Source organism: Athene noctua, chromosome 19 (assembly GCF_965140245.1).
Source record: "Athene noctua chromosome 19, bAthNoc1.hap1.1, whole genome shotgun sequence".
Classification (NCBI taxonomy): Eukaryota; Metazoa; Chordata; class Aves; order Strigiformes; family Strigidae; genus Athene; species Athene noctua.
Genome location: NC_134055.1, coordinates 5223696 through 5237601, shown reverse-complemented (window position 1 = coordinate 5237601; position 13906 = coordinate 5223696). Strand labels below are relative to the sequence as shown.

Below are 13906 nucleotides of genomic sequence, written 5' to 3'. Positions count from 1 at the left end.
GTGTTGCTTAACACCTCATGGGCAGTAGCTATTCAATGGGCCATGCTGTTCACTCTACATTTTGGCCTATTTTGGCTTGACAGGTGGTAGCAGCGTTTTAAGTTTGCAGACATCAAGTACTTTCAAGCAGTTTGCTAGTGCTTAACTCCTTGGCACACATGAAAGCAGTAAGTACCTGCATTTCTAGAGGAAGCAAAGAAAGTCTACTTCAGTCCTAAATACTTCTCATACACCCTTGTGTTGAGAAATTCGTTTACCAAGCAATGTTTAACTTTGTATTTAACAAGGCCTGAGTGATTAAAGTGTGCAAAGAAGATATCCTGACCTTGAGACTAGATGCATCCTGGCAGAAATGCTCAAACAAAGTGGGTAAGAAAGAACAACTTGGCTGGACAACAGAGTTGGGAAATATCCAAGGAGAAGAAATTGTCCTCAAAAGGCTTGTGACCATTAAAAGGGAAAAAGGAGTAGGGGGCCAAGTCCCCAAACGTCCCAACAACAACCACCCGAGACCCCCGTGCACACATAGTGTAGTTTTGCAATGCCAGCATTATGCAAATGTAATAGGCAGAAAGGTGGAGGCTTCTTCAAAAAAGTATGAATATTAATATTTTTAAGGTATATAAAGGATGAACTTTTATTTTAGTGTATGCACATTAGGTGGAGTGATCCCCTGTCCATCCAGTGCTGCAATAAAGAACGCCTGCCTTCTAAAACTTCAAACTAAGTCTTAGAGGGTTTTTTGGAGACTGGATTTACAGTTACACTCACCTTGATCCTCTTCCCTTAAATTTGTAATCCTAATTACTAGCACCTCCCAGGGAGAGTGTATATTCATTTCTCACTCCAGTACTGGAAAGTGCAGGCAATTCCAAGTGGGTCGGAGTAGAAAATACTGTGGTGAAAAGGATAGCTCCAGTCCCTGAGATCACACAGTGCTCCTCTTAGCCAGGCAGCTGATGTCACTGCAGAAGCCCACAAAGGCCACCTCCTCAGTGCCACACGCCAGGTATGGCAGACAGGTAGAGCTTGCTCTAAACTCACCTCAGGCTATGCCAGTGTGGACAACCATCTATTGCCCCTTTGTCTGAGGGCACAAGTCCCTCTGAGTTATCATGAGCAGAGTCTGCACTGGCTTCTAGAGAAAGAGAGGGATGTGGCATGTCCTTTACACTACTAGTTGCTAAAAGCAGTGGTCAACTCACAACACATCTCAATGGGTTCTCCTTAACGGACCACCTATTAGAAATTCTTGTAGCAGAAGTTAAAAAAAAAAAAAAAACACAAATAAGACACCCACATAAGATCTGCAAAGGATTCAGATCTTTGAAGGGTCAGTCAAATATCATCATCCCTATTAAACTGAGAAAGGCACTAGCACTACAGTTACCACCACTGGCTTTGCCCAATCCCCAACCCCACTCCACTACCTGATCAAACAGCCTCACAACATTAGGATGGTGTTAGATGGGGATGACAAAGTGAAGCATAGGAAAGATACTTGAACCACAACACCTTTCATCCAGGATGCTGTATCACCTTAAGGACCTGGTGTGCTAAATGTCCTAAACAAGATCAGCAAGAGAAGAAACTTGAAGCCAGCATCAGCTGTGTAGTTAAGACTCCTTCAAACAAATTTATTATTTATCTCAAGTCCTGTTGAAAACACTATTAGCTGTTGTGGGTGTGTTTGTTACCACTGGAATGTCTCAGATCCTGCCAGAGCACAAGCTCCAGTGAGTTCCCTGTGGGTTGACAAAAACATTGACTTTGGGGGCAAGAGGAAGAGGTCGGAGAGGAGGGGAAGAGGTTTCGTTACATGCAGGATAGCTAAAGACATGATGGGGTTTTTAAGTAAGTCAGTACAGCTCAAAAGCATGTATTTGGCTAGAGAACAAGTTTCTCAAACCCACAGTAAGGTAAAACAACTGAAAAAGGACTTGAAGTCTCTACTGCACTGTTGAGGAACCCAAGTTATGCAAACATTTTTAGTATTATAATGAATGGCCATTTCCACATGCCAAAAAAATCCTTGTCACAGCAACTGGCAAGCCTGGAATGCTATAGCCAGAAGTCCCACAAATGACAGGAGAAGATCTTGAAATATGCAGTTCATTATCTTAGTTCCACTCAAAATTCAGCCCTCAAGAGCTCAGTGTGGAGGAGGCTAGACATGGCCCAATCAATTACCATCTGTCTCTGCTGAAGCTCTTACATGTTCTCTTTAATATTAGACATAAATGTAGCAGATTTGTGAGAGAAGCACATCTATTCAAAATATAGCCGACTGTCTACAAAAACAGAACTGTAGACAAGTGCAAGAAATCCATCGCCAGTACCTGGGATGCTATCTGGAACAAAAATAACCTTCACTAACCTCTTCTTCTTCCCATCAGCAACTCTGACCAACTTGCATCCTGCTCCTTCCCTGTATCTCATGTTTTGTCCTGACAGAGTGGCCAGATTCAGGTAGCTGAATCATCTTCACTCCACCCAACTATCTCCTTTGCAAATTCATTCATAGCTTCTCATGGTCAGAAAGCATTCAGGATGAGAGGATACAGCCAACGCTCCCATATTTCACAGATCCCACCACTACTATTTCTTCTCTTCCACAAGGCTGTGCTACCATCCAGTGTATACCATACCTGTCCTACACTTCTCTGCACTGTGCTCGGGTCACTGTGTAATTCTGCAGCTGCAAAACATCACAAAACCTTAGCAAGTGCCAGCCAAAATTAAGCTGCAATGACAAGTCACCCCACTAGAGGGGAGGGCAGGACAGAGAAGACGTACCCAATGCATGGTCAAGTGCAAGCTTCAGTGAAGGCAATTACTCCAATAATGATACGACTAGTAAAACAAGCACCTTCAAATTTTCTTGCCATTTTGAGCATATTTCCAAAGAGGAGGAAGTACTGCTGCCAGTGCAACAATTCATCGGCCAAAAAGCAGATCAAAATATTCCTTTCTGAGGACATCTTTGAGAAGACAGTTTACACGTTGGGAAGGAACATGCTTGGACAGCATCCACGGACATGAAACCAGCCATTTGGAGGTGTGACCTGTGACAGTGACCCACTTCAGCTTTCAAAGCTGCCTTCACACAGGCGGTAGCAAGAGCCTTGAATCCTGCCCAGCCCCAGGTTCCCTGGGCCATGCAGCACCTGTGCTGTAACCACAGCAATAGGGGCAAGGGACAGCAGCTTCCACAAACACTACTTGGAGATCCCTGACACTGGGTTGCTCCAGCTTCAAACCAGCCTCCTCCACCAGCCTGCAACGAGAAGGAAGCTGAGCAGCACTGATGAGGTCCAGAGGGAGTCATGCCCTGCTTTCCTTGACCAGAAACAGAGGCCTCAGGGGAAGTGGAAGGAATGAGTCGCATACCTCTAAACTAGGCCACAATATTAAATGCAGTTTAAAGTCAAAGATGAAAAATTCCATCTCTGCTCCTTTCAGACCATGTAGGACAGAATATGCAAAACATTAATCCTGTTTGTGCTTTGATCCACTGCCAACTATCTGTCATCAAAAGGGCAAGGGAGAGGAGAGAAATTTTTTGAGTGCTATTCTGTTCTATACAGTGGGAGTCACTCCATGTCACGCAAACAATTCTGCTCTTATAAATCTCCTTTTTGCAGACTGATGTAATGATAAACAAGATTCAGTCTGCATTCTTACATACAGGGATTGGAGGCTGTCTGCCTGTATTTAACATTAGGAACATCTCAAGAAGTTCTTTTACTGTAAGAGATATGATTATTAGCGTAAGTCATGAGTCTAAGATGCACTACATTTCTATTTACACACAGACTACACCCTAAAAATGCATCTTGCAAACCTTAAAAGAGATTCCAATTTAATAACTGCTTGCTACATATTATTTTATGCCAACATACCTGACTGTATAGACAATACCTGGCAAGTGTTTTTATCAGGAGTGTGAGTGGTCACAGCAATCAGTATCAAGAGAACACTGACAGTTTAGACAAGTTTTCACCCCACAAGTCAACATTTTGCTCATAGCTGTGATGTGCACGCTTCAGATAGTACAGAACTTCTCTCCTTCTCTATTTTCTAAACCTTGGCTAGGTGTTGCTTTTTGGATGGGCAACTTCATTATTTTCATTGTTTGCTATGTTTTCCCCTATTATAGGAATCCCCTGCACAATAACAAACGGCAGCAGTGAGTGAACCCGAATTCCTCATAGGAAGGCAGAGGCAAGAAGTGGATGTGAAACAACTCTAATTTCTTGAAGCTGTTAATTTTCAAAGTCAATATTGTTCTTTTTTAGAAAGATCCTTATTAACAGAGGCAGAGAGGCCTTGTGCAGGAATGGGAATGCAGATACTATTTTGTGAGAAGTTACGTGAGACAAAGAACTTAAAGCCTTTTCATGTCCCCTAGTGAAGTGCAACTGGCAGCTTCTTATTTATACAACAGAAAGTTAGTCAGTACAGATCCCCCCAAACCCACAGCAAGATTCAGATGTAGCCATGCCATCGGAGAGGCTTTTTACTGAACACTGTCAAGCCATCATCATGTGAACAACTCTGGACCCAGTCTCAAAGGAGGTTCTACAAAGAAAAGGCTTGTAATTAAATGAGCAATCTTCTAGTTCTCAGAGGTCTACCCTTCCCTTGGCTAGATCCCATCCAGTTGTTCAAACACACACACTAAGTGCCTCTGAGCTGAACATGACCTTTGCTGGGAATAAGGCAGCTGCTTTAGTCAAATCAGAGGCTGTGCATCCAGGCACCAATCCAGTTGTTAAACCATGCAAATACTCCTCTTCATGGCATCCACCAGTCCCCCAGTGTATCTTTGTTTGGGCTCCAGCCGTACAGTGCAGTGCAAGCTCCTCCATACAGGAGCTCTCCTTGTGTGTCAGCAAGTATTAAGCAAGACAGTACAAAATCCCACCCTCCCCAAACTATTGCCCAACGCATGGATAACCCAGTCTGGTCGAGTACTGCAGAGAAGGTGCCATTACTTGCAGCCACAACCTTTCCTCTAATGCCACACAAGTCACCTAGAGATAAGAGCACCCACTAGATGTTCAGATTCCTCAGGGCTCAGCTCAACTCTTGACACAGACACATGGTGACATTAGAGATGCCCTGGGGTATCTGACATCTGCGTGGGACTGGCATTAGATGCCCAAAGAAGCAACTGAATAAAGGCTGTTGAAGTCCGCGCGCAGATCCTGGTCCCTGGGACATCCCATAGAACTGAAGTTCAACACCTTCTGAGATGAAATATTTGACAGATGCCTATTCAACAGCAGGCCCTGCACAAGGCTGGTCTTATTAATAATCTTAAATCATCTGCTGGAACAAAGACAGACAAATGTTTGAGTCAGATTGCCAAATATCTATTACACATTTCTGTAGCAGAGAGACTTTCATACAGTAGTCTGAGTGGTATCAATCTCTTAAATAAACTGTGTTAGCAAAAAGCCCACACATCCTGCATTTGCAGTAAGACTGAAGTGCCAGCAACAACACTCTGGCTGGTAAAAAGAAACAAGGGCTGACTCGAAAACCTGGATTGATAAAAGGTTCCCTTTTTTCTTGCAAGAAGCCCAAGAGTACACACAAATTCACCAGCTAGAGCTTCCAGGGCCAGAGGGGGGATGTTGAACTGTATCAGGTACCATCTGCAGCCTGACTGTGTCTAGTAGCAGTTTGCTACTAAAAAGGGTAATTTGACCACCAAAAAACAGGCAGCCAGAGTCTGCAAGTTCCACAGCTGCAACATGGAGAACAAAGACAACCAGAAATCTGCAGCAGCTTGTGCAAGCAGATTTATTTGGTATATTATGGAAACCATCAACATGGTAGCAATGTGCAAGTACTCACAGAGTGAGCATAGGTCTCAAAACTGAATTGAAAACCAGTTCATTTCAGAATACCTCAGTCTCTGGAGATGGTTAACCTTAGCCATTCCTAAAAATTATTAAACTAATTAATAAAGTCACCTAATATGCTCTAGAGAGCTAGCTCATCGCTACTTTTTGAAATACTTACATTTGCCATCAAACACTGCTTAAAAATAGAAGCTGGTGCCAGGAAGCCTTTGTTTGACATAAAAGTTCTTCAAAAAGCTAAGCTGAGCAAACCAGGCCACAAATGGAAAAGGGGAGGACTGTGTTGTGTTTCGCACAGTGCTTTTACCTCTCCAAAGCTATAGGTAAACAAGCGGCTTTCCCCAGCCATTTCTCTCTCACCCATCACTATTTGCATGAAATGTTTTGAATGAAAACTGTTTTCCTCCTCACACTTCTGTGTTTGAGGTTCCACATAAGCAATAGCTTTCTGCAGCCAAGTGTTCATTCAGAGGTTGGCATTCCTTCTGGATTGTTTTCTGTATCACTTTGCTGTGTCAGTAATTGGTATATTTAGGTCAAAGACACTGTGCTTCTGCTCTGGAGAGAGAAAAAAAACAAGTTCTTTATCAAAGCTTTCATCTTCCCGCTGGAGCTAAGAGATTTATGCAAACCTTGTTTAGGTTAGGCCTCACTAAAATCTGCAGAAATAAAACTCAAAACACTTAAAGACAAAAATTAGAAGCCTCCAACTGGTACAACAAGAGTCAGGATGAGAAATACAGTGTGACACAGCCTGTTATACTACACCACAAGAACAGATTAAAAAGGAGATTACTGTCAATTGAATTTCTGCAGTGAAATAAGCTTGCCTGATGGGAAGTACAACAGCTTTTGCCTTAATCACAGGGTGCACCCAATGAAAAAAAAAAAAAGACACAAACATTGTAGACAGATACCCACAGTAAATATCCCTCCACCAAAGGAGTATTATACACAACTTCTCTCTAAAACTGTGTAGTAGCATATCATCTCTAGCCATTACAGACACTAAGAAAAAACAAAAAAAAAATCTAGTCTCCCCGAATAGACCTTTTTCTAACTTTTAAAAGGCCTTTCAGCACTGTGCAAGTATGATAGAAAAGGCAGATATTTAACATAATTACGGTGCTTTGCTAGATTTAATGACTCCCAGAAGATTCCTGCTTGAAGATACCTGCTTAACCTCCTTTTAGGCAAAGCTAATGAAATTGTCTGCTGGAAATCTTAAAATCTAGAAGCATTTGTTTCCCTACAACAGTAACAAATGCTTCTAGTGATGGGTCAAATGTAAGAAAACTCACTTGCTGTGTAAGCACAGGCGCTACAACTCCAGTTTTCATACTGGGAACTGTTGCTGATGTCAAGGGTATAGTTTGACTAGGACCAAGTCAAAGATATGCATGTATACACTGGTGAATCTCAGGGCAGGGCTTCTACACAACAAACAAGTCTGTGATTAAAATGAAATCCTAGGTTACCACAACAAGCAGCCATTCATTATCCATTCATGCAGGGTGACACATCTACATCCATGAACTCGTCCCTGTGCAATTATGAAGGATGGACATTCACACCTCAGACCCTCTCCAGTCACTACCTGTTTAATACACCAATCTTGCTCAACTTCCCAATGCACTCAGGAGCTTTCAGAAGCAGCATGGCCATGTGCACCTCCTGACCCAGAGGGCTGACATCTTCACCTTAGAAGCTGGGCCTGTTTCACCTGGGAGAGTCTCCTGAACTGCTGCATTAAAAAAAAAAAAAAAAAAAAAAAAAAAAAAAAGACAGCTAGAACTAAAACAACGTTGAAGAAGCCTGAAAAGCAAACTGGCTAATGAGCCCTACACAAAGAAGTTGGAGACCTGGAACTGGAGCTGATAACCTCTTATCATTCATGAGCAATAGTGTTACACATTGCAAGGAATAAGGAGATAGACCAGATGTAGCAGCTGCAAAACACCAGCTTCTGGTTTAACTCAGTCAGTTGCCCATTGAAATGAGCAAACATTAAATGTGCTGTTAAAAGATGGAAATATTTGGTTTTTCACTCCTCATGCTGAAGGGCTATTTTAGGAGGAGGAGGGTGGAAGGAAGGGAGGTACACTGCAAAGGGAAGGGTCTTTGTCTTGCAATCAGCCATCTTCCTGTTCGCATCTAGTTTACCTTGGTGCACACTCACAGCAGCCTTATTTGTATCCCTGCTACATTTATTCTAGGGCTCTGCACAGGCACAGTTCAAGTTACAACTCCACAGCTTTGAGTTTTCCCAGAATATATAGTATAGACACTAAAGCAATGCTGATTCACCTGCAACATATATGAAATATATTATTCCCATAATGGGACAAGAATAGAGCTATCTGGATACCGTTCCTATGTATGTCATAGCTCTGTCCACAGAAGGAAGCTGTGCCAGCTCAGCTCTCTTGTTAAAAGTCTAATTCCTGGTCAGCAGCAGCATAACCAGGCATAGGCTTTTCATTTTGACAGCTTGCCTTAAACTGCACAGAGGAAAGCACACATTTAAGCTGCATCTCCACCCCGTACCGACTCAGCAGTATGCTCTTAAAGCCAAGTGGCTGGCTCTAACACACAAGCATCTTTCTCCCTGCCAGAACGTTAGAAGAGACTCTCACCCACTCAGCTCCTCCGAGATCCAATCCCTGCAAGCTCCTGTCAAATCTCCCCTTGACGTAACGAACATACGACACAGTGGATGAATTAAGAGCAGCACAGAAATTTTCATGACCTGCCTGATCTATAAGCACCAGCAGCCAGGCCACTTCGGGCCCATGGCCTACTGCATCAATAATTAATGAAAAAAAATTCTCAAAGTGGGAAGTTATTTAACACTTAAGAAGGTGAAATAAAGACTCTGAAAAGGGACCAGAGCAACACTCATTTTTTTCAAATTCCATGATACTCCACCTCTAAAAGCAATACGGAGAGGAAGTCATCAACATTTCAAATTCTTAACACTGCTTAACCTGAATCTGTGTTCAATGGTACAATTACAAGTTGCAAATTGTTACCTAGCATTTGTGAGAAAGACAGGAAAAAAAAAGGTATCCAAGCAACTACATTGTACAGCGTGTCTGGATGGAGCAGCATCTGCGTTGGCACTTGCAGGCTGCTATTGCGTAACTCTGGATTCAAGCAAGAGCACAGCCGGGGAGTCCTGCTCTATTGCAGTGACATATCTAGAACAGAAATGGCTGGTAAAGGCTTAACAGCAGGAGTTTAGACTCTATATCAGAAGAGGAATTGGCAGGAAAGTCTCTTCACCTCTAGCCTCCATTTGGGTAGGGGAAAAAAAAAACATAATCCAAGCGTTTCAGGCAGAACTTCAAAAGGAATTGCTGGGACAGCTTTCTGTACATGCAGGACACAAAGCAGAGTCTTTGGAGAGCAGAGAGAAAGGAACGCCTGAAGATATTCCCTGGCAAGAGACTGCAGAGGGAGTCACAAGGTACAACGCGTACTCCTTGTTCACATCCTTCATCCCCAGGGCGCAGAACAACCTCCCAGCTGCCCCACTCCTGGCAGGGGACCACCGCTACTAGAACCAGAACATAATGGTTATAAACTACTCAGAATCACTCACTACTTTAAAAAATACACCCAGGTATTAGTCTCATGCTGTTGGAACTTAAGCCAACATGCTGAGCCATTTCCTTGCCTGATACAAGCTGGTTTACAGGCTCTTGTACATTGTTTCTCCACAGCAGAGTTCTGCCTACACTCTTCTAGCACCGCATGCCTACAGCCAACTGTAAATACAAGTCTCTGAGGGACCAAAACCAAGGCAGCAAATATAATGTCACCTCCTCCACCAGGGGTTGAAGAAAAAAGAAAAGAAAGTGAAGCTGAGGAGTAGAACAGGGTTTTCTGGATGAGTCAAATATGAGCAGAACAAAGTTGCCTAACGAGTGCCCCTTGACTTTTGTTATTTCTTCCAGCCAGCTCCTCCAAAAATCTATTTGTTATTGTTTGTTTGGGTAACAGTCCAAATTGCTGTGGGAGGAGAGAAAAGGAAAAAAGGAAATGCTGTCAAGCTATTAATTCTAGTACTGTAGTCATCTAGCACTCTCCATCTATTAACGAATCAGTGTCTTGTTTACTGCCACACTCTAGAGCCTGCAAGTTAAATACAAAAAAACAGATCTTAGTCTCTTGCAAAAGTGACTCCAGCACTGTTCCACTTCAGCCAGGATGAATTCTGTCTTATTTACCCGCTGCTCACTCCAGTTTCACATCTCTCTCCAGCGAGAGCAGGCAGACAGCAGCAGGGGAAGCAGGCACCCGGCGAGCAGCACACGGCTGGGAGCATCACTCCTGAAATTTAAGCCTCTGCACAACATCATATTGCAATAAAGGCCAGGCTGTATCAAAAGCTGGAACTGACTATGGCTACCACCCATCCTCCCAGGATAGAAAAGAAGTCACCTTTCCTACATGTATGCATCAGTAACAGGGGAAAAGCTGTACTAAACCAGAATGTAGTGTCCTGTTTGGTTATTTCCCCCTCTCGGGATGTAAGGGCCACTGGCAGTGGGTACAGCTTGACTTGACAAAGGGACACGCTTCCATACAGACACTTGCTCTCAAGCCAAGCCAAACCTGATTATTCCCAGAAGCGGCTGATGCAGAAGCCCACTGTCCAGAACCACCTTTAACAACAGAAAGACAGAAACACTGTGCCAAAGGCAAGGGAGCCACATTAGTCTTGGCACAAGGCTGGATTTGCCTGACCCCTGGAAGTTCAATAGATATATCAGATTTGTGGCCCTGCAGTACTTGTCTATATAATCCCAGCCTCCTTTGTACCATCTGTTTCCCCTTCGGCAGACTGGCCATTAGAGACACAATGCTAAAACTCCTGTCTCCTTAGTAACAGGTTTTTGTTGATCTCTCCCACGCCTCCCAATCTTACTATCAATCCTGTAATCTACTAGGATTTTCCCTGCAGGGGATGCATAACAGCATCATTGGAAAAAAAAATATATATATGGGACAACAGAAACACTTCAGTGCAAGGGTAGAAGGTACAAAAGGGGAATGCATGAAGTTAGAAGAGCTACAAGTCTATCGAAACCAGATGTTCTAATTATATTGGAGCAAGCCACCAACACACCTTCCGAGTGTCAGGTTTAAGACCCTATCAGAATACTCAGTGGTTCAATAGTTTTTTCTTAAAGAGTTGCCAATTATGAAGAGTTTCCCATCAATACACAAGTCTTAAAACACCCCAGATATATCCTGCGCTCCTAAAATCATCTTCCCTAACACTGCAAAGGTAAAAATGCTGCCAATCTCAACACTATGCAGGTAAGAAAGGACTGTATTTCCAGTCTACAGAGACTGGCTCTCTTACAGCAGGTTTTGTGTCAGTGATTGGTGGCTGCCTTTGGTTCTTTAATCCCTAAATCCCCACACTCTCTTCTTGAAGTTAATCCAGTTAAAACTCTCCCTTCCCTTTGGCTAGTGCCTTGCATAAATGACCACCTGAAGAGCAGAGCTGCAGAAGCCAGTGCTCAGAGTATGGAACTTCCCAGAACTTTGTCCTGCTGCAAGAGACAGCGTAGAGTAAGTACCTACTGCCTATGCCAGAAAAGGAAATTAAGATTAGCTAGGTAAGGGCAAAAGGCACTCCTTATGGATTGCTTAAATCAGCAGGAATCAATCATCCAGTCCAATCCAAATCCCCCAGTTGCTTTCTGCCTTAAGATAACTAGAAACAGGTTTACGCTATACTAAGATAAAGCAGCCTTAAACCAGTGTAAGCCCTTATGTGAAAATCCCCCTTTTTGGGAGGAGAGGAGGACTTGCCTTTGAGGTCAGCTCTAAATGAGATGGCTATACAATTATAGTCATAGACGCCATGTGGTATTTGGAAGAGCAACAGTGATCAACAAACGAAAAATCACTTCTTTAGACTTTGCCTGGTTGATCTGGCCCAGCCAGAGCCCTCAGCACCGAATCCCCGTGGGCAGGAGAGTGGAGGCAGCACTAGAAGCAGGCAGGCAGTCCTCAACGCTCAGCCTGCCAGGAGAGGCACACGCAGCCTGTAAGGGCTGTCTCGTTGTGTGTGAGGCATGAACAGTCTAATCCAGCAAAGATGTGTATTTGCCCTGAAGAAAAACTAAAACACACCTAGCGAATATGCTGAGGAATCCCAAGAAGAGTCTTGCCCGTTCCCTCCTACAGCACAAGGACAAGGGGCTGTACGAAAGCGTGTCCCTTTCTGACAGGTGAGACCGTGCCCATTTCCAACGGCACTTGTCCCCTGGGAGGGAGCTCTCTGTAACCTGGCACCATCCTCCTGTGCAGGCAGCGAGCAGTTGCAAGAGAAATGCTTAAGCTGGGACAGGCTTGACAGACCACACAGATCCTGTCCCCACACATATCTGCACGTCTTATTCTCATTGTGGAGCTGGGCCAGAGGCTCTGGAGCAGCGCACACTGCTGTGGAGCAGCCGGTCAGAGAAAAAACACTGCACATGGGCTCCCTGGTGCTTGCCAAGCTCTTCAAGCTATGCACTAGAGCCAGGACTCGGACCATAAGCTCTTTGTGTTCCTGGTCATTCACAACCAAGAGAAACAGAAATCTGGTTTTGAAGACTGTTTATCAGCCTTGTCCTTCCAAGATCCTGTCTCAGGGGTAGTGAGGATGAACAACCCCATCAGCTTGCTTGCCTAACCAAAGGAGATAGCAAGCAGAATGTGCTTTGTGCTTCCCTCAGTTACACTGAGATACAAGCAGGTGTGGAGTAAGAGGACAAAACAAGGAGCAAGGTGCCTGCACAGCTCTGAGATGAAGTATGTTTCTAACTCATTCACGCAGATATGGAAAGCCGCCGCTCAGTCTCTGGTGCATATTTAAATGCTCATTCTGAATGGCCGATTAGTCAGAAGTGGAATGTTTCTGCATCCATGGAGTAGCTATTTTAAGATTACATTATGCACTCTGCTTCCATTAATAGGTACACTTATAAAAAAAAAAAAAAAGGAAAGGCGTTATACCCAGCAATGCATTTGCCTCAGCAGACATGAATGCTGCATGTACAAACACCCAGCGCAAGCGGAGGAAAGCTAATGAATCCTGTTATTGACAAGCCACATTCTTCCTCACTGCTCCAGAGATCGCCTAGTCATTAAGCTTGCCAAATCTTGGTGCAACAAGTCAAAACACTGTGTTCACTGGCCATCTTCACTATAGGCCTATCAACCTGCATCTTCCCCAGAGATTTAGCACAGCCATAGAAGTCTCTGAACTGAACGAAGTTAAGCCAGACTACTGCAGCATCTCCCATGCCCTGCAGCTCTGGAGGAGACCGACCCTGATACTCCCATTCCAGACACCAGTTTCCCTGCTCATGTTGCCCACGTTCTCCAGCGCCGCCTTCACTCAATGACAACTAGTGCACATCTATACCCGGCCGGTACCTCCAGATCCCCTTCGAGGCTTTGGAGTCCCACAGTTTTTGACAAGCTGAAAGTTCACAGGAACTTGTTTTGGAGCAAGTCAAAACCGCAGTTTTTTTAAGCTAACAAAACTCGTATTATTAAATGCTGTCAAGCTTTTGTGAAATTCAAAGGCAATTTTAAGGAAAATACACACTTGCATTTGGCCAAGACCTACCCCTCCCAATCTCTCTTGCATCTGTTAGGATTGCAGCTGTGTCCATAAAATAATTCACACACAATCACCCATCAACTGCAACATCCAGTTTTGTTCTTCCACCCTCTCCAAGCCTAAGCTGCTATATCAGGGTTTGATCAATGTGGTATTCTGAAAAGGAGTATTGGAGGAGCCAAGAAGGGAAGCATGAACAAGCACTTAGCCAAACAACACAGTTAAGTTGCATGCCAATGGCACAAGGGATATTATTTTAATCTCAAAAATCAATAATCTTAACACAGGGCAGATTCAGTATAAAGAGCTGGTTTTCTGTCAACAGTTTTGCTTTTACTAACAGGTTTATACAGATTGTTTTGAAGATCAAAGCCATAGAATCCAAAAGGTACACGTA

At 43.7% G+C, this 13906-nt stretch overlaps 1 protein-coding gene across 1 annotated transcript in view; it reads right to left on the bottom strand.

Moving 5' to 3' along the window:
* Positions 1-13906, bottom strand: part of SSH2 (slingshot protein phosphatase 2) — a 104330-nt gene that overhangs the window by 71191 nt on the left and 19233 nt on the right. The window lies entirely within an intron of this gene.